This window comes from Hyperoodon ampullatus (genome assembly GCF_949752795.1).
Source record: "Hyperoodon ampullatus genome assembly, chromosome: 10".
NCBI lineage: Eukaryota > Metazoa > Chordata > Mammalia > Artiodactyla > Ziphiidae > Hyperoodon > Hyperoodon ampullatus.
Genome location: NC_136923.1, coordinates 52,621,054 through 52,645,807, shown reverse-complemented (window position 1 = coordinate 52,645,807; position 24,754 = coordinate 52,621,054). Strand labels below are relative to the sequence as shown.

The following is a 24,754-nucleotide window of genomic DNA, read 5'->3' as shown; positions in this document are numbered from 1 at the left end:
AAGTTCTTTGAGCGATAGTCTCAAAGCTCTACTTCTGTTGAATTTCACAAGTTTTGAAGTTTAGTGTTTCTTTTTACTATTCAGTTTCAAGTATTTATCAATTTCCATTATTGCTTCTTTGAAACATTTTTTTCTTAAAAATGTTTTTATTATGAAGTATAATATATAGTTGGAGACCCACACAAAACACAAATATTAGACAAATATCCTAGCCATCACTTAGGTCAATAAATAAAACTTTGCCAGTCACCAAAGAAGCACCTCCATTTCTCATCCAAATGATAACTGCTTCCCTCTCCAGAAATAACACTTTCTTGACTTTTATAGCTGTCACTGTATTTTCATTTCTTTATAGATCTGTCATCCATATGTGCATCCCTAGTCATTACAGTTTAGTCTTGCTCATTTTTTTTTGGCGGTTCTATAGCTTTATTTGACAATCAGCAGTTAGTTCTCATCCATATCAGCTGTCTGTAGATTTTTGAAAATGGTGACAAGTACATAGGTAACCAACATGTAGAGCTTGTTTGGTGAATCTTCACCTTCATTACATTTTTCTGGACAACCGCACACAGATACGGTATGGGACAGTCCTTATTCCTTTGGCCCAGACAGCTTTGTTGAGCCTGGTGTCAGTGCATACATCTGGAGTTCCCATCTCCTTCATGGTGAATGTCTGGATTTCTTTGAGTGCCTGAGGGGCACGCTTCTTGAAACCCACTCCATGGATGTGCTTATGAATGTTGATAGTGTATTCTGTGGTTACCACCTCGTTGATGGCAGACTGGCCCTCCTTCTTCTTGCCACCCTTCTTTGTGGGAGTCATCTTGCTGGGCTCCAGTTGGAAAAAACAGCTAATCTTGCTCATTTAATAAATCTTTAAGTCTCTGATAATCAGCAGATCTCCTGTCCATCTCTTTCTGTTCTACACATTTTATCTGTTGAAGAACTTGGGTTATTTGATATGTATTGTGGAAGTTCCCACAATCTGGGTTTTGCTAATTGCAGCCTTATGGTGCAATTTCAGCATGTTTCCTTTATCTGTATTTCTTGGAAATTGACAGCTGGATCCAGAGGTTTGATCAGACTCAGGTTCTATCCCTTTAGTAAGACTATGTGGCGGTGTGTTCTTTTATTAGGAGTTACACACTGTTTGGTTTCCTTTTTTTGTGCTGGCATCTATGTATGCTTATTGCCTAGATCATTAACTTATTGGGGCTGCAAAATGATGATATTCTGATTCTTTTTCTTCATTTATTAGTCGTAATGCTTTTAAAAAAATTTTTATTGGAGTATAGTTGATTTACAGTGTTGTTAGTTTCAGGTGTATAGCATAGTGAATCAGTTACATAGCCACTCTTTTTTTTTTTAGATTCTTTTCCCATATAGGCCATTACAGAGTATTGAGTAGAGTTCCCTGTGGTATACAGCAGGTTCTTATTAGTTATCTATTTTATATAGTAGTGTGTATATGTCAATCCCAATCTCCCAAATTATCCCTACGCCTCTTATCCCCTGGTGACTGTGTTTGTTTTCTATATCCATGACTGTACTTCTGTTTTGTAAATAAGTTCATTTGTACCCTTTTTTTTAGATTCCATGTATAAACGATGTATGATATGGAATGCTTTTATAAAGAATTACTTCACTTCTGTTTGATTACACAGTGCTACAGTTTATATAGAAGAAAGGCGGGATAAATGCTTGATGTTCTTTTCCTTTATTTACCAGTTTTTGAAATAATGAGATATGTGAAGGTATGACATTTGAGAAACAAAACGTTTTCATAGTTTCAACTAATCTCCCACAAGATATATATTAATTGCAGAGGGAAAAAATGTAACTTTATAATGGGGCACTCCGGCAGAAATCATCTTAACCAAGTGATCAAAGCTGGCATCACCACTAATAGGACAAATGTACACCATATGCCTCCTGATGTAATGCACAAGAAGAGCACAATGTCATTTCTGTGGCATTCCTGACAAAAATTATAACTTGAGTCTAATGAGGAAATATTAGACACATGACAGAACATTCTACAGAGTAACTGGCTATATGCTTCAAAAGTAGCAAAGTCATGAAAGATAAAGACTGAAAAAACTGTTTTAGATTAGAAGAGACTAAAGAGACTGGCAAATAAATGAAATATGTGATCCTGGGCCAGAAAAAAATTTTTTTCTTTTGTTTTAAGGACCATTAATGGGACAATTGACAGATTTTGAATAAGATCTATAGATTATAGTATTGTGTCGGTGTTAGTTTTCCCTGTTCACTGTGTTTCTGAAAAAGAATGTCCTTGTTTTTAGGAAGTATGTGAGTATTTTAGGGGTAAATGAACATCGTGTCTACAATGTACTGTCATACATTTCAGACACAATTACATATATGTAATTACTACATCAGACCCAGATGATTTAATTGGTGAATGCTACCAAACATAAGAAAGAAATGATACTAATTCTCTATGTTGTCATCCAGAAAATAGAAGCAGAATAATTCCTAACTTATTCTGTGAAGCTAACATTACCCTAATACCAAAGTCAGAAAAAGACATTATAGAAAGGAAAAGTACAGAACAATATCTCTCATGAACACAGATGCAGAAGTCTTCAAAAAAAGTTAGCAAATCAGATTGAACAATGTATAAAAAGAATTATACACTATAACCAAGTGGGATTTATTTCATGCCTGCAAGGATGCCTCAACATTAAAAAATCAACATAATCACATCAATGATCTAACAAAGAAAAAAATCATATGGTCATATTAGTAGATGCAGAAAAAGTATTTGGCAAATTTTAACACTCATTCATGATTAAAAGTCTTATCAAACCAGAAATAGAGGGGAACTTCCTCAACTTGATCAATAATATCTACAAAAAAAAAAACCCTAAGGCTAACAGTGTACTTAACGGTGAGAAACTGGTTGCTTTATCCCCAAGATCAGGAACCAGAAAATGATGTCCCCTCTTACTACTCCTGTTCATCACGGTACTGCTGAAGTCCTACCTAATACAATTAGGTAAGAAAAGAAAAGAAAAAGTATACATTGGGAAGGTATACATTGGTTTTGTTTGTAGATTACATGATTGTGTATGTAGAAAATCCAAAAGAATTGACAAAATATTCCTGTAATTAATAAGCAGTTATATAACGTTGCAGGATACAAGGTTAATATGCAGAAGGTAATTGCTTTCCTATTGCCATTTCTGGTATTGTTCACCAGCAGTGAACAACTGGAAGTTAAAATAAAAAACAATACCATTTACATTAGCCTCAAAAAATGAAATACTTAGGTATAAATCTACCAAAAGATCTGTATGATGAAAACTCCAGCTCCAGTGAAAGAAATCAAAGAAGGTCTGAATAAGTGAAGAGATGTTACACATTCATGGATAAGAAGACACAATATTGTTAAAATGTTAATTCTTCCCAAGTTGATCTATGGAGTCAACACAATGCCGATAAAAAATACCACAGAGTTATTTTGTGGATATTGACAAATCTATTTTAAAGTTTGTATAGAAAGGCAAAAGACTCTGAAAGGCCAGTGCATTACTGAAGAAGAACCAAGTTGGAGGACTGACACTACTGACTTATGAAGACTTAGTTTAGAGTTTTAGAGATCAAGACAGGGACTTCCCTGGTGGCAGTGGTTAAGAATCTGCCTGCCACTGCAGGGTATATGGGTTCGATCCCTGGTCCGGGAAGATCCCACATGCCGTGGAGCAACTAAGCCCTTGCACCACAACTACTGAGCCTGTGTTCTGGAGCCTGCAAGCCACAACTATTGAGCCTGCGTGTCACAACTGCTGAAGCCCACGCGCCTAGAGCCTGTGCTCCGCAACAAGAGAAACCACTGCAGTGAGAACGGTATAGCCATTTTGGAAGACAATTTTGCAGATTCTAAACTTACATGATCTAGCACTCAACACTCCTAGGTATTTATCCAACTGAGTAGAAAACATATTCACCTGCATACAAATGTTTATAGCAAGATTATTCATAATCACTCAAAACTGGAAGCAACCAAGGTGTCCTTATATAAATGAATGGGTAAACAGTGATACATCCATATAGTGGAATATCATTCAGCAATAGAAAGTAATGAGCTATCATGCCACTAAAAGACATGGAGGAACCTTAAAGGCATGTGCATAGTGAAGGAAGCTAATATGAACAGCTACATACTTATGATTCCAATTATATGACATTCTGGAAAAGGAAAAACTATGGAGACATTAAAAAGATCAGTCGGGGGCTTCCCTGGTGGCGCAGTGGTTGAGAGTCCGCCTGCAGATGCAGGGGACACGGGTTCGTGCCCCGGTTCGGGAAGATCCCACATGCCGCAGAGCGGTTAGGCCCATGATCCATGGCCACTGAGCCTGTGCGTCCGGAGCCTGTGCTCCGCGGCGGGAGAGGCCACAACAGTGAGAGGCCCGCGTACCACAAAAAAAAAAAAAAAAAAGATCAGTCGGGACTTCCCTGGTTGGCGCAGTGGTTAAGAATCTGCCTGTCACGGTTTTGATCCCTGGTTCAGGAAGATTCCACATGCCACAGAGCAGCTAAGCCCGTGCGCCGCAACTACTGAGCCTGCGCTCTAGAGCCCACAAGCCACAACTACTGAACCTGTGTGCCACAACTACTGAAGCCCGCGTTCCTAGAGCCCGTGCTCTGCAACAAGAGAAGCCACCGCAGTGAGAAGCCTGCACACCGCAACAGAGTAGCCCCTGCTCACCGCAACTAGAGAAAGCCCGTGTGCAGCAACAAAGACCCAACACAGCCAAAAATCAATAAATAAATTTATTAAAAAAAAAAAAAAGCAGTCGTTGCCAGAGGTTCATGAGGAGGATAGAAGGGATTAACAGGTGAAGCACAGGTGATTTTTAGGGTGGTAAAGTATTCTGTATGATTCTGTAATGGTGGATATATTGTCAAATCCATAGAATAGTACAATACAAAGAGTGAACCTTATCATAAACTATGGATTTTAGTTAATAGCAGTGTGTCAGTCTTAATTTATTAATTGTAACAAATGTGCCACACGACTGCAGGATGTTAATAGTAGGGGAAACTGTGTGTGTGTGTTATGTGTTTCTCAAAATGGCAGTAATATATGGGAACTCTATGTACTATCTGCTCTTATATTTAATATGTTTTTTAAAGGGGAAATAAGCAAATGTTAAAGAGATGTTGTTAAAACCATGCATGTGCAAAGCTGAGGTATTTTACAGCGTGTAGCAAAGTAACTTTAGAAAATTAAAAAGGCAGGGGGAAAGCCCTATAGTAAACATTGTAATCAATGATTAAAGAGTGACAGCTTTTTCTGAGATGGGAAAGAGAAAAAGATGTCTTTCATTACGATTATTGGTACTAGAGAAGATCACAGCCACTTCAGTAAGGCAAGAAAAAGAATAAAAAGTATAATTATTGGAAAGGAAGAAAGGAAATTGTCATTATTCTCAAATATATTGATTTTGTTTATAGAAAATCACTAGAATATATACAAATGAATTTGGAAATGTTGCTGTATGCAAGACGTAGTATATGAAAGTTAACTATATATACTAGCAACAATTAGAAAATGACATTAAAAAAATTCCATTTTAATAGTAACATCATCAAATAACCAGGGGGAAAAATCTAAAAATGAACAAAACATCTATGTGGAAAACTACAAAAATTATTGTGAGAAATTAAAGAAGTCCTAAATAAATAATGGAGTATATCATGTATCTGGGTTGGAAGGCTTAATATTGTCAAGATCTCAATTCTCCCCAAAGTTTCCATAAATTCAACATAATTCCAATAAAATTTTATAAAGTTTTCTTGTGGAAATTGATATGCTGATCCTAAAACATAAGTGGAAATTAAAAAAAAAAAGAGTAGCCAAGAATAACCAAGGTAATTTTGTTGAACAAAAACAAAGTTGGGGACTTCCCTGGTGGTCCAGCGCAGGGGGCCCAGGTTTGATCCCTGGTCAGGGAACTAGATCCCATATGCACGCTGCAACTAAGAAGTCCACATGCCACAACTAAGAAGTCTGCATTGCCACAACTAAACATGCCGCAGTGAAGATCCCACGAGCCACAACTAAGACCCAGGGCAGCCTAAATAAATAAGTAAGTAAGTAAGTAAATAAATAAATAAATATTTTTAACAAAAGAAAAACAGAGTTGGGCTTAACGTTACCAGACATCAAGAGCTTAAAGCTTCATGATTAAAACAGGGTCTTATTGGCACAGAGGCAGACAGACCAGTGAAGCAGAAAACAAAGTCCAGAAGTACATCCATTCCTGTATACCCTTGTGTGTATTTATTTATAACCAAGTTGCAATTTTAGTGCTTTTCTAATGAAGGGTGAAGTTAACACATTTGAGGTAGGAAGCAATTTCCAGGGAAAAAAAAAGTTTTGGAAGGGCCAGAACCTGATTTCTGACTACTCTTATTCCTTTAGCTATCTCTGTTTCTGTTGCCAATGTTCCAGGCTCTGTCATTCAGGGTGTTTATTTTATTCATTGGAACATGATTTGGGAATTTGGCTTAGTTTGGCAGTTTAGAGTCTTATCATGCCTATTTAAAAAAATATATTTATTTATTTATTGGGTTGTGCTGTGTCTTAGTTGTGGCAGATGGGCTCCTTAGTTGTGGTATGCGAACTCTTAGTTGCGGCATGCACGTGGGATCTAGTTCCCTGACCAGGGATCAGACGCGGGCCCCCTGCATTGGGAGCACAGAGTCTTAACCACTGGACCACCAGGGAAGTCCCTTATCATGCCTATTTAACTTTAACTATTCAAGTATCTGTGTGTGTGTGTGTTGGGGGGATAATGTAAATAATGAAGGCAATCTACTTTTTCATTCAGTAATCATAATGTTGGGTAGTAAGCATGAGATGAGAAATGCAAACTTGTGTTCCAGCTATTGATTCTCACTTGTGTCCGAATGTGTGAGTATCTTGTTTGAGTTAGTGTGATTCTAGTGTTTAAAGAGACATGTTTTGGGAATTCCCTGGAGGTCCAGTGGTTAAAACTCCATGCTTTCACTGCCGAGGGCTTGGGTTCGATCCCTGATCAGGGAACTAAGATACCACAAGCCACGCAGCTTGGCCATAAGGAAAGAAAGAAAGAAAGAGAGAGAGAACGAAAGGGAGGAAGAAGGAAAGAAACATTTTCCATACAGCATGCTCACTCAACACAGACTGCTTCATCTGCTGTGCAGTTGAAGAAATAGATTCTAGTCTAATCCTGAGGGAACAACAGCTGTGTTAAACTTTCTAGGGCACTTTGTGTAGGGTCATGGGCTTGGGCTCTCAAGCCAGACTACCTGGGTTCAAATTCTGGCTCCGCTCTTCCTATCTGTGTGGCCTTGGCAGGTGCCCAGTGTTCCTATCTGTAAAATGGAGATCGTAATAGCACCTCATGGCATTGTTGTGACAATTAAAGAGTGACAGCTAGCACATGTAAGTGCATAATCAGTGTTAACTATGATTATCAGTATTGTTATTATTACTGAGAGGTGATAGAATACGTTGGTCTCCAAGGTGGTACCTTCTTGAGGGATTTTCAAGAGAAACTTAGTTAACTCCTTTCTACCTTCAGCTTGTACTTTAGAACCCAATGCCAGTGTGTGATATGATTCTACTGTACCATACTCATTTCTCTATCTGGTTCTTGGTCTTTTCGTGAGCTGATGATCAGTTGTGGCTCATTGTGGAATGGTCGTATGGCACAGAACACAGACATTTGTGGTGGTAGGGCAAGATGTATTACCATAGAAGCAATGTAGATGTGCAGACACCCTGAAATATGTTTAATATATATAAGTACACATTTCTAGCCATCGGCATTTTCCTATGTACAAAGTTCCATTGAGTCTTTTAAGATCAGTGCGGCCCTTATGCTTCTATCCTTTGCTTTTCTCTAGAAAATGACTGGAGCCTATATTGTAGAACAGTATCTACGCTGTCACTGGCCCCATGGTGCTGCCTGTGGGTGCTTTATTGTAGGGTGCAGTGCTCTGGTGTTTTATGGATCTACTGTCTTCTCCAAGCCCATGGATTTTCCACGCACTGCTGATTGTTACCTTTGGAGAATTTTGGAGAACATTTTAGGTGGCTGTTTGCCATTTCACCTTCCACACACACAGGCACAGACTCTCATATTTACCTTCCGGTACTATGGGGACTGAGACCCTATTGTTGTCCCTGACCTCGTCCCCATCCACTCTTTGTCTCTCAGGAAAGCTGCTCTTTGTTTTCAGCTGTGACTGCGGAGCGCTGAGGCACACACAGCTATTTGCCACTGTGCTATCATCAGCAGCTCATGTCCACTGCCAGAATGTCAGAACCTCCCTCTGACCCTGCCATGCTGACAGCTACTGCTTCCACTGGGGGACTGGTGGTGTCAACTAAGCTTTTGTTTGCTTCTCTCTGCTTTTCTTTTTCCCCATCTTTCCCATCTTCTGTAGCTTCTTGGCTTTTGCTCAGGAAATGAGCTCCATCTTTCTGCCCTGTGAACAGATAGATAAAAAGTGAATGGAAAAAAAAAAAAAAAAAAAAAAAAAAAAAAAAAGTGAATGGGTTTTATTGTTGAGCTTTTCTTGGCTGTGTTATTTGAGGCTCAGGCACCTGAGTCTGTTTCGTGCATCTACCACCAAAAGTGGGGTTTGCATAGGAATTAGAATGATTTTGCCCTCACTAGGCTCAATGCCTGGGAGGTGAGAGATTGGTCTTTTCTTTCTTTTTTTTAAAGTTGTCTCCCACAGCTCACTGATTGATGTTGTGTTCATCTATTTATTTATTTATTTGGTTGCACGGGGTCTTAGCTGCGGCCAGTGGGCTCCTTAGTTGTGGCAGGTGGGTTCCTTAGTTGTAGCTCACCGGCTCCTTAGTTGTAGCATGTGCACTCTTAGTTGCGGCATGAATGTGGGATCTAGTTCCCTGACCAGGGATTGAACCCAGGCCCCCTGCATTGGGAGCTCAGATTCTTAACCACTGCGCTAGCAGGGAAGTCCCGAGAGATTGGTCTTTGAATAGAACAGGTTATGATCTACTGTTCCATGTCCATGACTTAGAACCAGGGAAATAAAAGTTTAATGAATTCTGAGGGGGTTTGTGTAGTGTGTCTAAAACAGCTTAGGAATGTGCAAACATTTAATATATCATAGTAGTGATGAACAATTATAGTGCACTTGTGTATTATGAATTGAGGAATCTTGAAAAAGTTATGAATATCCAGATGGCTCATTAGATTTTATCTTTCAAGTTATAAATGTTCTAAAATGTTAACACCATCTCATTTTTGTGCTTTTTTCCCCTTTCTTCCTAGAATATTTTCCTTCTTGGATATAGTAACTTTGTGCCGATGTGCACAGATTTCCAAGGTAGAGTATTAACCAAATTTGTAATCAAGAAATACAAGTTTTATTAGAATGAGGATGAGTTCAAGTTAAAAATTAAAATGTCATCTTTTATATTTAACATACAATGTTATCATAATTCCACATTTGATTATCAGCTTACTGTCTATCATGAATAAATATTTGGAAATATAAAGGTTGAATCCAGACTTTATTTAACAGTCTCAATAAATGTATCTTTTTCACCCTAATCTCTCCCAACCTCCCAGGCTTGGAATATCTTAGCCCTGGATGGAAGCAACTGGCAAAGAATAGACCTTTTTAACTTTCAAACAGATGTAGAGGTAAGTTAACCTTGTTTTAGACAAAAGACTTTTTTAAAAGATAAGTAAACTGCTCACTCTTTCCTGCCTTTTTATTTTGCTGCATTTAGATTTAATATTAAGGTGCCAAGGTGGAATAGAGAGGAAAAAAACCTGGAAGATATTTGCATACTTCAAGACCAAAATTCTGTTCGCATTTTACTTTTTACTTTTATCAGTAACAGACTTTTACTTTTCCCCCTTGATCATGTTTATAATCTAAGTTTTACCACTCAGCTTTTCAAAGCCTCACACCTGTATCATTAACACCTGGTTCAATGCTTTAATCTTAGGAGACTCTTGACAAATATTTATTGATCTGAAAACTCCATTGAGAATTCTAATTTAGCATCAGGAATGGAGAAATGGCAGAAGCAGGGACTCAGGAATGAGGCTGGAATTATGAGATATAACTCCAGCTCAGCCACTTAAGACATTTACTCTCTCAGTGCCTCAGTTTTGTTATTTATAAAATGAAGAAGTGAAATAATCCTTAGAGCCTTTATAATTCCAGGATTCTGGTGTATTTATCTGGAAATATGTAAATATCCTCATTTAAGAGTGGTAAACCAGATCAAATGAGAAAAGTTTATTTTAAAACAACTTTAATATTAAATACCAATTTATAACCAAAAAGAAACAGGGAAGTAATAAAGAGCATTGTACATAGTAATTGTTGGGAGTGCTGTTTTAAGGGTCTGGGGATGTTGAAGTTTATTATCTACCCAATGTTAGTAAAACCTTATTGATTTCTAGTTTAGCCAACTCAGTTACAATAGTGGGATTGTATTTTAATTCAGTTACTCACGTGGCGTGTTTATCACTTGTTTTTATTGAAGTATATGCTTTGTATCTTTTTTTTTTTTTTTTTTTTTTGGTACGTGGGCCTCTCACTGCTGTGGCCTCTCCCGTTGCGGAGCACAGGCTCTGGATGTGCAGGCTCAGCGGCCGTGGCTCACGGGCCTAGCTGCTCCGCGGCATGTGGGATCTTCCCGGACTGGGGCACGAACCCGTGTCCCCTGCATCGGCAGGCGGACTCTCAACCACTGCGCCACCAGGGAAGACTGCTTTGTATCTTTTTTAATGGATAAGGAAATGAATGTGTTTAACAGTGAGATGGGCCCAAACAATTTCCTGTGACTCACTTAAGCTGGTGTTACCTACAAGAACTAATGGCCAGTGGTGGAGGCCCTTCACCTCCTTCTCTAGGTTACTTGCTGCTTGCCAGGCTCTGGTCCCATCTCAAACCAGTGGAGCAGAAGCCCCTACAGGAGGTGGGGCTGAGCACAGCATTTCCCACTGCTCAGGTTGCTGTGCTCTGAGCTTGGAAGCTGGCAGGGGCCTCAGGGCTTCTCACGTCCCTGGAAAGATAAGCTCTAGTTCCTGGCTTGGACTCCGGTCCCTGAATCAGGAATTCTTTAATGCTCTTTCCAGACTTCACGATTGCAACAGTGCCCTACCCAAACATGCTGACATGTAATTCCCCTTCAAACTGATAATCTGTAGTTCATGGTTCATTGTCTTACTTAGTGATGTTGAGGAGAACATTAAATTCCAAAAATTGTGGTCATTTCTTCTGGCCAAAGAGTCATTGTTTTAAAAAAACTTTGTAAAAAAATTTTTTCTGTGGTTTTTTAATTGTCTCCTCAGTTTTCTTTGATGATTTTTCCAAACTACAACTTTTTGGAATGCACATAAAAAACTTTTAAATTCAGATATTAAAAAATACTATTTTAGGACTTCCCTGGCAGTCCAGTGGTTAAGACTCCATGCGGTTTGATCCCTGATCGGGGAGCTAAGATCCTGCAAGCCGTGCAGTGCAGTGCGGTCAAAAAAAAAAAAAAAAAAAAAAAACTTTTAAGTAAATGTCATTACCTTGTGCATTATTTGATTTCACAATTTTAGCTGACTGCTGACTACAGCTATATAAACACATTGCAGAAGTACTTGAGTACTTCCACCAACGACAGACCAGTTTATGGTTTACCAGTTATGTAGAGAACTACATGTGAAAAATATAGTCTAATACTATTTAGTTCCCCCTTTGGGCTACCACTTTGAATCCAGGTTGATTCTGAACCAAGTGTGGGGCCTCCCATAGACACTAACAGGACCCTCTGGATGCTTATACTGGGAAACATCCCATGGATAAACTCATGGTCTCAAATTCATTTCTTTGGGACGAAAGTGGTGATTTATGGATCTGTTGAGAGCAGAGAGAAGGTGCCAAGGATCAGGACTAAGAGTATTTACTGTGTGCCGGGCACTCTTCTGAGCACTTTTTGTATATTAATTAATTTAATCCTCTCAAAAACACCATGTTGAAGAAACTGAGGCACAAAAAGTTTGAGTAACTTACCTGAGGTCACTCACCTAGTAAGAAGAGAGAGTAGATACCTTGAACAGTGGGTTTCATGACTTGAGTTTCAAAGAAAAGGCAGAATAGCACATGTAGGTGACTAATGTGCATTGGGCCTCTCCTTGAGCATCACTCTCTCCTAAGTAAACATCAGGTTGGTTTCCCTGATGTTTAGGCATTTTCCATGCCTTTAAAAGTTGAACATTTTGTTGTTAGTCTTCATGATCATTAAAGATTCTGTGAGGCCAAAAATGAGAAATAACCAAGTAGTATGTTATCTAAAACTCATAAGTCCAAGGGTCTCTCCATTAGGCCTTATTTTTCTGTAAAGCCCTTCTTTCTAAAATGCATACCTACAACATACTATCTAATAGATGTTACACAGTGTCATTGGCATTTGAAAAGGATTTGCTCATTTTTTTTTCTCTTAGTTGGAAACAGTGGAACAGAAAATTCTGAATGTAATTTTTTTATTCCAGTACAAAAACTTTTACTCCAAAAAAGGAAGTTTGTATAAACATGACTAACTTGAAATGGAGAAAATAGATGGTGTGCTCTATTTGTAGACATTGGTGTGGAGTTGTTTTTGCTGTTTTATTTAGTACTTAAATATTTATCTTGGATTTCCAAGTCATAATGTTTTTCCTCCCACTGACAGAAATTTATTTTACAGGTGTCTGGAGTTTTAGTTCAAAAACTAATTGTTAACTTAGATAAGACTCAAGAAAGCATAGATAAAGTCGCCAGCAATATCAGAGTTTGGATTTTCAACTTAATTAAATTATTAGCCAGATATAATATGTGTGAGCCCTGCTTCTGTGATACTGTGGTTTGATGTGTCCTAGTGAATTCTTAGTGCTTAGAGTTCAGTGTCAAGATTGCTGTTTTATAAAGTGAGGATAATAAGTGTTAAAAATGAAACAAAATGGCCTTTTCAATGTTTTCTCCCTTGTGGAGGTGGTAATTGTGCAGAACATACAGCTTTTAGAGTCAGTTAAACCTGTTATAAACCCCAATTTTACTACTCACTAAAGTGTAATCCTGGCAATTTAACCATTTAATTTCTTTATTTGAAAAATGAAGATAATGGATCCAATCTGTATTAGTCAGGATTCTCCAGAAAAACAGAACCAGTAAGATATGTGTGTACTATTTACAATAGCCAGGACATGGAAGCAACTTAAGTGTCCATCGACAGATGAATGGATAAAGAAGATGTGGCACATACATACAATGGAATATTACTCAGCCATAAAAAGAAATGAAATTGAGTTATTTGTAGTGAGGTGGATGGACCTAGAGTCTGTCATACAGAGTGAAATAAGTCAGAAAGAGGAAAATGAATACCGTATGCTAACACATATATATGGAATCTAAAAAAAAAAAGGTTCTGAAGAACCTAGGGGCAGGACAAGAATAAAGACACAGATGTAGAGAATGGACTTGAGGACACAGGGAGGGAGAAGGGTAACCTGGGACAAAGTGAGAGAGTGGCATTGACATATATACACTACCACATGTAAAATAGATAGCTAGTGGGAAGCAGCCGCATAGCACAGGGAGATCAGCTCTGTGCTTTGTGTCCACCTGAAGGGGTGGGATAGGGAGGGTGGGAGGGAGACGCAAGAGGGAGGGGATATGGGGTTATATATATATATATGTATAGCTGATTCACTTTGTTATACAGCAGAAACTAATAGAACATTGTAAAGCAATTATACTCCAATAAAGATGTTAAAAAAGTGTGTATATTAATATAGATATAGAGATTTATTATAAGGAATTGGGTCATGTGATTATGGAGGCTGAGAAGTCCCAAGATCTGCAGTCAGCAAGCTGGAGGCCCAGGAGAGCTGATATGTAGCTCCAGTCTGAGTCAGAAGACCTGTGAACCAGCAGAGCCAGTGGTGTAAATTCCAGTCTGAAAGCTGGCGGGTTCAAGATCCAAGAGGAGTTGATGTTTCAGTCCAAGTCCAAGGGCCAGAAAAGACCACTGTTTGGCTCAGCAGTCAGGCAGGAGTTCTCTCTTAATCAGCCTTTTTTGTTCTATTCATGTCTTCAGTTGATTGGATGAGGCCCACCTACACTAGGGAGGGCAGTCTGCTTTACTCAGTTTACTGATTCAAATGCTAATCTCATCCAGAAACCCTTACAGACACAGCCAGAATAATGTTTGGCCAAATGTCTGGGCACCCTGTGTCGCAGTCAAGTTGACACATAAAATTAATCATCATAAGTTCACCCATTGTCAACTTGGCACCCATAGGCATGTCCTTAAACCATACTTTATTTCCAAATAAAGACGATAACAAAGGTCATAATTCCACCTAATATGATACAGCTATCCAGCGTACAACCCGAAAGACACTCAGCCCTTCCTCAGAAGAGGAGGTAAAGTCCTAGAGTCAATTTCACTCTTCTTGATATTCTGTGCCTTAAATACTTTGATGTAGAATTGACAGTACTTAAATACTTATGACATAAAGTCAGTACATGTTGTGTCACATGATAAGGGGATAAAAGAGGAAAAAAATATGTATTTGTACCACACACACATGCATTCATAATAAAATAGGGAGAAAATACTTCTGACAATTATAGTCCTAATTTCTGTAACTGGTCATGTGGTCAGAGTTGGTATTTATAACTACCTTCTGCTTCCCATTCTGTATTCTCTTTGTCTTCAGCAAGCACCTCAGCTGGTCGTGGTTCCTTACCTGGTAGAGTGACCCAAACCATCATTCCTGAAGCCATGAGTACTCTCCTTGGATTGGCTTTTAGTTTTCCATTGACTTTAATCAGAGGGCATATTAATACTAAGAGATATCCTAAGGGATTTCCTGTATTCCATACATACACTCTTCCTTACTTCAGTGTGGAACAGTAGTCCATGTGGTTGTTGTGAATATTAAATGAGCCATAGCAGGTACAATAAAGTGTTAAAATCATGCCTGAAAAAGTAGAAGTGTTTAATCAATGTTCATTTTCTTTTTTCCTCCCCTCATGTTTCTGCCAGTACCAGCCAAAGTTCCCATTTTTAAAGCAAATGTGTTTAAATAGGGGATTGCTAAGAAGAATGAGGAGTAGATTTTATGATACATCTTCAGATTTTTAGAGTGGTAATGTTTAGCTAAAATAGAATTTCTTTTTTTGAGCGACATTGTTTTAGATCTCTGTGTTCCCAGCACAGCAGTGTTCCCAAAAAGCTTGACCTCAAAAAGCCTTGTAATTGATGGAGTAGCCATGAACCCTGGCTAGGGAGGGCCTAACTCCAGAGTCAAGGCTTTCAAAAAATAGTGTGTGATTTAAAAAAAATACTTAATGTTTTCATTGAAAACATTTTTTCAGTGCTTGCAGCCCCTTTATACACTAGGAGCAGAAGTGGGATGTTGGAGGAATGTTCCGAAATATCTTCTATTACACCTGGAAATACATATTCAGTTCCTAAATTTCAGGTTATTTTGCTGTTAGAGAAGCAGCATGAAATAAAATTTTTTCCAACTTTCTCCATTGAAGGGTCGAGTGGTGGAAAACATCTCAAAGCGATGCGGTGGATTCCTGAGGAAGCTCAGCTTGCGAGGTTGCATTGGCGTTGGAGATTCCTCCTTGAAGTAAGTCAGTCCACCGTGACTCACTCTATCGTGGCAGCTTGTAGCTGCCATTTTCATCAGCAAAAAGAAACCAAGCGTATTATTTATTTGCTTTTCTTCTGTTAAAATCTTTCTATGGTAATTTGCATAGAGTAGTGAGAATATCATGGTTTTGGAGCCAACAGGCCTGACCTGGAAACCGAGCTCCAGTGTTGACAGGGATGCGACCTTGGGACAAACACTTTGTGGTCAGTTCTGTCTTCTGCAAAGAGAAGACAGTTATAGCTCTTTCATGGGAATGTCCTGGGTATCACATGAAATAACACGTATGTAGTACCTGGCACATAATCATATTATGATATTCACCTCTCTTCCTTTCTTCACTTTCCCATCTTCCTAGGTTCCTTCTCATAATCGTGGCTACCTTCTCGTATAAATTATACTAATTTACCAAATAATTCTTTCAAAAAATTCCTTAGCATAACCTGGGATTTTGCTTAATCATAATGGGTTGTGGTTATCACATTTATTTTATAACAGTTTATAATAGTTGGATATACCCGATGCAACCAAATGCTTGCCCACCTCTTACTGGATAGCCATTATTTATTGGAAATGTTATCACTCCACTGTTAAGGACATGTGCTTTGAGCTTTTCTGGAGACAGGACATAATTAATACCTTTATGTCTTTATCCTTGTGGCCTCTTGTATTGCTTGAAGTTGGCTAAATTAGGACACACACTGCCCCTAGAGTCTTGGAACGGACTGCCTCTTGGAGACTTAAGCATACCACAGTCACAGACCTCCAGTAAGAATGTGCAGTGTACAGTGATTTCAGACAGTAGAATTTGTAATTGAAACATCTGCTGCTCCATTGCTAAGAAAATCAATTCATAATATCAATATCTTTTAAGGATCAAAACATTCCCTCTGTGTTACGGAGCACAGGGTTTTTTTTTTTAATCAATTCAGATCATCAGAATTTTCTGATACTTCAAAAGCTTTGTAAACCAGTGGAATAGATTGATTCTGCTTTAACAGGAAGCTTAAATGTACCGAATACGTCCTAAGACAACTTGTAATAGAGAACATAAATCTAATAGTGGTTCCATTAAAGAAACTAAAATAAACGTGAAGATACGGATTGTCAGTGAGGAATATCAAAGAAACACATTCTCATCTTGGCACTTGGAATAGAGCCAAGATGAGGAAAAAACTATCCTATAAAGCGAAACTATAACAAAACTATTCTGTAAAGCTAAGAATGTTATTGGTTTACCATAAATTTTAGAGCAGAAATCTATGTTAATATATATAAATTTTTAATATGTGAGGCCAGATTACTGTGAGAAATAATGATAAGCATAATCACAGAATCATGATTCAGAGAGAATTTTGTTTTGCCTTCACTTTTTGATTGTAATCACCTAGAACCAACTTTGGCCTCTATCCTGCCCCTGCGTGTGTATTGTTGTTTTGGTGTGAGTGGGTGTTATTTGTTTACAAGTGTTTGTTGAGCCTCTACTATACCAGGCACTGATTTGGGCACTGGAGATACAGTAGTAATTATAATTGATTAAAATTCGGTTCTAATGGATCTTGCATGTATGTTCTCTGTAATTCCTGCTCCATCATTATACATGAAGTTCTATGGATTTTTAACAGCTATATTGATATATAATTGAGATACAATAAACTGTGCATCTTTAAAGTATACAATTTGATACATTTTAGCATATGAATATACCCATGAAACTAATACTATAATTAAGATAATGAATGTATTCATGTCCCACGAAATTTTCCTCATATGCCTTTGTAATCCCTCCCTTCCTCCCACCCCTGTCTCTGCTTCGTCTCTAGACAACCCCTGATCTGCTTTCTGTCACTATAGGTTACTTTGCATTTTCTAAAATTTTATATGTAATTATACAGTATGTACTCCTTTTTGCTTGAGCTCTTTCACTTAACATGATTGTTTTGAGAGTCATCCATGTTGTGTGTATCAGTAGTTCATTCCTTTTTATTGATGGGTAGTAGTCCATTGTATGGGATATAACGCAATTTATTTATTCATTCCTCTGTTTAAGGACATTTGGATTTTTTCCAGTTTTCTCCATTACACATAAAGCTGCCATAAAGATTTTTGTGTGAGACATTATATGTCATATGTTTTCATTTTTCTTTGGTAAATACCTAGGAGTGGAATGGCTAGATCATTTGGTAGGTGTGTGTTTAACTTTTTAAGAAACTTCCAGGGCTTCCCTGGTGGAGCAGTGATTAAGAATCTGCCTGCCAATGCAGGGGACATGGGTTCGAGGCCTGGTCCGGGAAGATCCCACATGCCGCAGAGCAAGCCCGTGTGCCACAACTACTGAGCCTGTGCTCTAGAGCCCGTGAGCCAGAACTACTGCAGCTCGTGCGCCTAGAGCCCTGCTCTGCAACAAGAGAAGCCACCACAATAAGAAGCCCGCGTACCGCAACGAAGAGTAGCCCCTGCTTGCCGCAACTAGAGAAAGCCTGCACGCAGCAAGGAAGACCCAACACAGCCAAAAATAAATAAATAAATCAGTTAATTAAAAAAAAAAAAGAAACTTCCTAAGTGTTTCTCAAAAAATTGTACCATTTTACATTCCCACCAGAGTGTATGATACTTCCAGTTCTTCCACGTCTTTGCCAGTACTTGGTGGGTCAGTTTTTGTAATTTTAGCCATTCCCAGGGATGTGAACAGTGATATCTCATTGTAGTTTTAGTTTGCATTTCTCTAATGACTAATGCTGTTGAGTGTCTTTTTATGTATTTTTTGCTATCCATATATTTTCTTTGTTGAAATGTCTGTTCAAATGTTTGGTTGTTGTTTTGCCCTTTTTTTCATTAGATTGTATGTTGTCTTACCACTGAATTCTGAGAGTTCTTAATATGTTCTGAATACAATCCTTTATTGGATATGTTGTTTTGCAAATTTTTTTTCCCAGTCTGTGGCTTACCTTTTTATTCTTTTAACTGTCTTTTGAAGTTTTTCATTTTGATGAAGTTCAATTTATCAATTTTTTTCTTATGAATCATATTTTTGGTATTACATATGAAATCTTTGCCTACCCCAAGGTGATAAAGATTTTCTCCTGTGTTTCTAGAAGTTATGTAGTTTAGACCTATGATCCATTTTGAGTTGATTTTTGTATATGGTGTGAGGTATAGATTGATACTTATTTTTTGTGTGTATGATGTTCAGTTCTATCACCATATGTTGAAATGACCACCCTTTTCCCACTGAATTGCCTTTGCAGCTTTGTTGAAAATCATTCGTCCAAATAATTATGGGACTATTTTTGTACTCTCAGTATTTTCCATTGATCTATTTGCCTATCTTACACCAAACCACACTGTCTTGATAACTGTAGCTTTATAATAAGTCTTGAAATCAGGTTTTATTAGTCCTCGAACTTAATTCATTTTCGAATTTGTTTTAGCTGGACTAGATTCGTTGCATTTCCATATAAATTATAGAATCTTCTGTCAGTTTCTACAAAAAAGCTTGCTGGCATCTTGATTAGGATGATGGTGAATCCATGGATCAGTTTGGGGAGAATTGACATCTTAACAGTACTGAGCCTTCCAACCCATAAACCTGGTATATCTCTCTATATATTTAGGTGTCTTTAAATTTCCCTTAGTATGTTTTGCAGGTTTCAGTGCACAAGTTGTGCACATCTTTGGCCATATGTATCCCTAAGCGTTATGAAATATTATTGTAAATGACTTTTTTTTTTTTTTTTTTTGGCGGTACACGGGCCTCTCACTGTTGTGGCCTCTCCCATTGTGGAGCACAGGCTCTGGATGCGCAGGCTCAGCGGCCATGGCTCACGGGCCCAGCCGCTCCGCGGCATGTGGGATCTTCCCGGACCAGGGCACGAACCCGCGTCCCCTGCATCGGCAGGCGGACTCTCAACCACTGCACCACCAGGGAAGCCCTGTAAATGACATTTTTTATTTCAATTTTTGATTGTTCATTGTTGGTAAATAGAAATGTAATTGATTTTTGTACATTAATCTTTTATCTTGCAACCTGAATAGACTCACATTAGTTTTAGTAGCTTTTTTGTTGATTACTTTGGATTTTCTATGTAGACAGTCATATCACCTGTAAATGAAGATAGTTTTTATTGTTTCCAATCAATGCCTTTTTTAAATGAATTAATGAATGAATGAATTTATTTTTGGCTGCGTTGGGTCTTTGTTGCTAAGCACGGGCTCTCTGTAGTTGCGGCAAGCGGGGGCTACTCTTCATTGCGGTGCACGGGCTTCTCATTGCAGTGGCTTCTCTTGTGGAGCACGGGCTCTAGGAGCGCGGGCTTCAGTAGTTGTGCTCGCAGGCTCAGTAGTTGTGGTGCACAGGCTTAGTTGCTCTGCGGCATGTGGGATCCTCCTGGACCAGGGCTTGAACCCGTGTCCCCTGCATTGGCAGACAGATTCTTAACCACTGCGCCACCAGGGAAGACCTCAATGCCTTTAAAAAATTTTTTTTATTGGAGTATATTTGGTTTAAATATTGTGTTAGTTTCAGGTGTACCACAAAGTGATTCAGTTATACATACATTCATTCTTTTTCAGATTCTTTACCCATATAGGTTATTATAGAATAATGAGTAGAGTTCCCTGTGCTATATAGTAGGTCCTTGTTGGTTATCTATTTTATATATAGTAGTGTGTGTACGTTAATCCCAAGCTTCTAATTTATCCCTCCTCTCCACATTTCCCCTTTGGTAACCATAACTTTGTTTTTGAAATCTGTGAGTCTGTTTCTGTTTTGTAAATAAGTTCATGTATCTTTTTTTTTTAGTTAGATTCCACATATGAGTGATACCATGTGATACTTGTCTTTGTCTGTCTTACTTCACTTAGTATGATAATCTCTAGCTCCATCCATGTTGCTGCAAATGGCTTATTTCATTCTTTTTTATGGCTGAGTAATATTTCATTGTATATATGTACTACATCTTCTTTATCCATTCCTCTGTCGATGGACATTTAGGTTGCTTCCGTGTCTTGGCTGTTGTAAATAGTGCTGCCATGAACATTGGGGTCCATGTATCTTTTCTAATTATGGTTTTCTCTAGATATATGCCCAGGAGTGGGATTACTGGATCATATGGTAGTTCTATTTTTAGTTTTTTAAGGAACCTTCATACTGTTCTTCATAGTGGTTGTACCAATTTACATTCCCACCAACAGTGTAGGAGGGTTCCCTTTTCTCCGCACCCTCTCCAGCATTCCTTGTTTGTAGACTTTTTTATTATGGCCATTCTGACCACTGTGAGGTGATACCTCGTTGTAGTTTTGATTTGCATTTCTCTGATAATTAGTGATGTGAGCATCTTTCCATGTGGTTTTGGGCCATGTATATGTCTTCTTTGGAGAAATTTCTGTTTAAGTTTTCTGCCAATTTTTTGATTGTAATGTTTTGTTTTGTTTTTAATATTGAGTTTATGAGCTGTTTGTATATTTTGGAAATTAATCCCTTGTTGGTCACATCATTTGCAAATTTTCACCCATCCTGTAGGTGGTTTTTTCATTTTGTTCATGGTTTCCTTTGCTATGCAAAAGCTTATAAGTTTGATTAGGCCCCATTTGTTTATTTTTACTTTTACTTCTTTTGCTTTGGGAAAATTATCTGAGAAAGTATTGCTACAATTTATGTCAGAGAATGTTTTGCCTATGCTCTTTTCTAGGAGTTTTATGGTGTCATGTCTTATATTTAAGTCTTTAAGCCATTTTGAGTTTATTTTTATGCATGGTGTGAGGGAGTGTTCTAACTTCACTGATTTACATGCAGCTGTCCAGCTTCCCAACACCACTTGCTGAAGAGAGTGTCTTTTCCCCATTGTGTATTCTTGCCTCCTTTGTCATAGATTAATTGACTGTGGGTATATGGGTTTACTTCTTGGCTCTCTATTCTGTTCCAGTGATCTCTGTGTCTGTTTTTGTGCCAGTACCCCACTGTTTTGATTGCTGTAGCTTTGTAGTATAGCCTGAAGTCTGGAAGGGTTATGCTTCTGCTTCCAGCATTGTTCTTTTTCCTCAGGATTGCTTTGGCAATTCTGGGTCTTTTGTGGTTCCATATAATTTTTAGGATTATTCTAGTTCTGTGAAAAATGTCATGGGTATTTTGATAGGGATTGCATTAAATCTGTAGATTGCTTTGGGTAGTATGGCCATTTTAACAGTATTTCTTCCAATCCAAGAGCATGGGATATCTTTCCATTTCTTTTAATTATCTTCAGTTTCCTTTATTAATGTTTTATCATTTTCAGTGTATAGGTTTTTCACCTTCTTGGCTAAGTTTATTCCTAGGTTTTTGTTTTTTTTTTGATGCAATTTTAAATGGAATTTTTTAGTTTACTTTCTCTTTTTGGTATTTCATTGTTAGTGTAAAGAAATGCAGCAAATTTCTGTATATTTATCTTGTATCCTGCTACCTTGCTGAATTCATTTATTAGTTCTAATAGTTTTTATGTGGCGACTTTAAGCTTCTCTACATAGAGCATCATGTCATCTGCAAATAGTGACGGTTTTACCTCTTCCACTCCAATTTGGATACCTTTTGTTTCTTGTCTGATTGCTGTGGCTAGGACTTCCAATACTATGTTGAGTAGAAGTGAGAGTGGGCATCCTTGTCTTGTTCCTGAATTTAGCAAGAAGTCTTTCAGCTTTTCACCATTGAGTATTATGTTGGCTGTGGGTTTGTCATAAACGGTCTTTATTTTGTTGAGATATGTTCCCCGTATACTTTGGTAAGAGTGTTTTATCATGAATGATGCTGAATTTTGCCAAATGCTTTTTCTGCGTCTTTTGAGATGATCATGTGGCTTTTGTCTTTTGTTGATGTGGTGTATCACGTTGCTTGATTTGCATATGTTGAACCATCCTTGTAACTCTAGAATGAATCCTACTTGATCATGGTGTCTAATCCTTTTTATGTGTTGTTGGATTTGGTTCACTAATATCTTGTTGAGGATTTTTGCATCTATATTCATCAAAGATACTGGCCTGTAATTTTCTTTTCTTGTGTAGTGTCTTTGTCTGGTTTTAGTATCAGGGTGATGGTGACTGCACAGAATGACTTTGGGAGTGTTCTCTTTTGTCTTTTGGAAGAGTTTGAGAAGGATCAGCGTAAGTTCTTCTTTGTATGTTTGGTAGAGTTCCCCAGTGAAGCCATCCAGTCCTGGACTGGGGCACGAACCCGTGGCCCCTGCATCGGCAGGCAGACTCTCAACCACTGCGCCACCAGTGAAGCCCTCCTGTATATTTTTGATTTGTGTTTACCCTGGAGTTCAAGTATACTGACCCATAACTATATGTACTTGCTTTAAACTAATAGTCATACAAGTTCAAACACATTCTAAAAGATTTACTTTTCAATTTTAATTTAATTTAATATTTTGGCTGCGCCATGCAGCATGTGGGATCTTAGTTCCTGGACCAGGGATCGAACCTGTGTGCCCTGGAATGGAAGTGTGGAGTCCTAACAACTGGACCGCCAGGGAATTCCCAAGATTTACATTTTTATACTCCCCTCCCCCACATTTTGTGATTTTGATGTCCTGTTTTACATCTTCATGCTTATTCTTTTACTATTTATTGTATTTATAATTGCTTCTACAAAATTTTTTGATTGTTTTTTAATCTATGTACTAATCTACTTAAGTGATCTTCAGTCTTTTTATATATTTGCCTTTCCTATTGTGATTTTCTCTTTTGTATAGCTTTCTTGCTTCTCTATTTAGAGAAGATCCTTTATAATATTTCTTTTAGAGTAGACTTAGTATTGTGAATTCTTTCAGTTTTTGCTTGTCTGGGAAATTCTCTATCTCCTATTCTAAATGATAAGCTTGGTCAGTAGAGTATCCTAGGTTGCAGGTTTTTCCCTTTCAGGACTTTGAATATATCATGCCATTCCCTTCTGGCCTGCAGTGTTTCTGCTAGAAATCAACAGATAGCCTTATGGGGGTTCCTTTGTAAATGACTCTTTATTTTCCTCTTGCTATCTTTATAATCCTCTCTTTAACTTTTGCCATTTTAATTATATGTATTGGTGTGGGTCTGTTTGTGTTCATCTTGTTTGGGACCCTCTGTGCTTTCTGGATATCTGTTTCCTTCTTTAGGTTTGGGAAGTTTTCAGCCATAATTTCTTTCTTTCTTTTTTTTATTGAAGTATAGTTGATTTACAGTGTGCCAATCTCTGCTGTACAGCAAGGTAACTCAGTTATACATACATATACACACACACACACACACATACACACACATTCTTTTTTTTTAATATTCTTTTCTGTTATGGTTTATTCCAGGAGATTGGATATAGTTCCCTGTGCTATACAGTAGGACCTTGTTGTTTATCCATTCTAAGTGTAATAGTTTGCATCTACCAACCCCACATTTCCAGTCCATCCCTCTCCCTCTCCCCATCCCCATCCCCCTTGGCAACCACAAGTCTGATCTCTATGTCTGTGAGTCTGTTTCTGTTTTATAGATAGGTTCATTTGTGCCACATTTTAGATTCCATATATAAGTGATATTATATGGTATTTGTTTTCTGACTTACTTCACTTAGTATGATAATCTCTAGTTACATCTGTGTTGCTGCAAATGGCATTATTTCATTCTTTTTTATGGCTGAGTAGTAGTCCATTGTCTATATGTACCATGTCTTCTTTAACCATCTGTTGATGGACATTTAGGTTGTTTCCATGTCTTGGCTATTGTGAATAATGCTGCTATGAATATAAGGGTGCATGTGCCTTTTTGAGTTATAGTTTTCTGTGGGTATGCCCAGGAGTGGGATTGCTGGATCATATGGTAATTTGATTTTTAGTTTTCTGAGGAACCTCCATACTGTTTTCCATAGTGGCTGTCCCAACTTACATTCCCACCAACAGTGTAAGAGGGTTCCCTTTCTCCACACCCTCTCCACCATTTGTTATTTGTAGACTTTTTAATGATGGCCATTCTGACTGGTGTGAGGTGGTACCTCATTGTAGTTTTGATTTTTATTTCTCTAATGATTTGTGATGTTGAGC

The 24,754-nt window shown here is 38.0% G+C and overlaps 1 protein-coding gene and 1 pseudogene across 2 annotated transcripts in view; one reads left to right on the top strand and one right to left on the bottom strand.

Annotated features, from left to right (window-relative positions):
* The window catches only part of FBXL2 (F-box and leucine rich repeat protein 2), a gene marked incomplete at both ends in the record, with an annotated part of 63,602 nt that overhangs the window by 10,946 nt on the left and 27,902 nt on the right, over nucleotides 1–24,754 (top strand). The window lies entirely within an intron of this gene.
* Nucleotides 448–826, bottom strand: LOC307059053 (large ribosomal subunit protein eL31-like; annotated as a pseudogene). Its single transcript has one exon. The product of its transcript is annotated as a large ribosomal subunit protein eL31-like (transcript).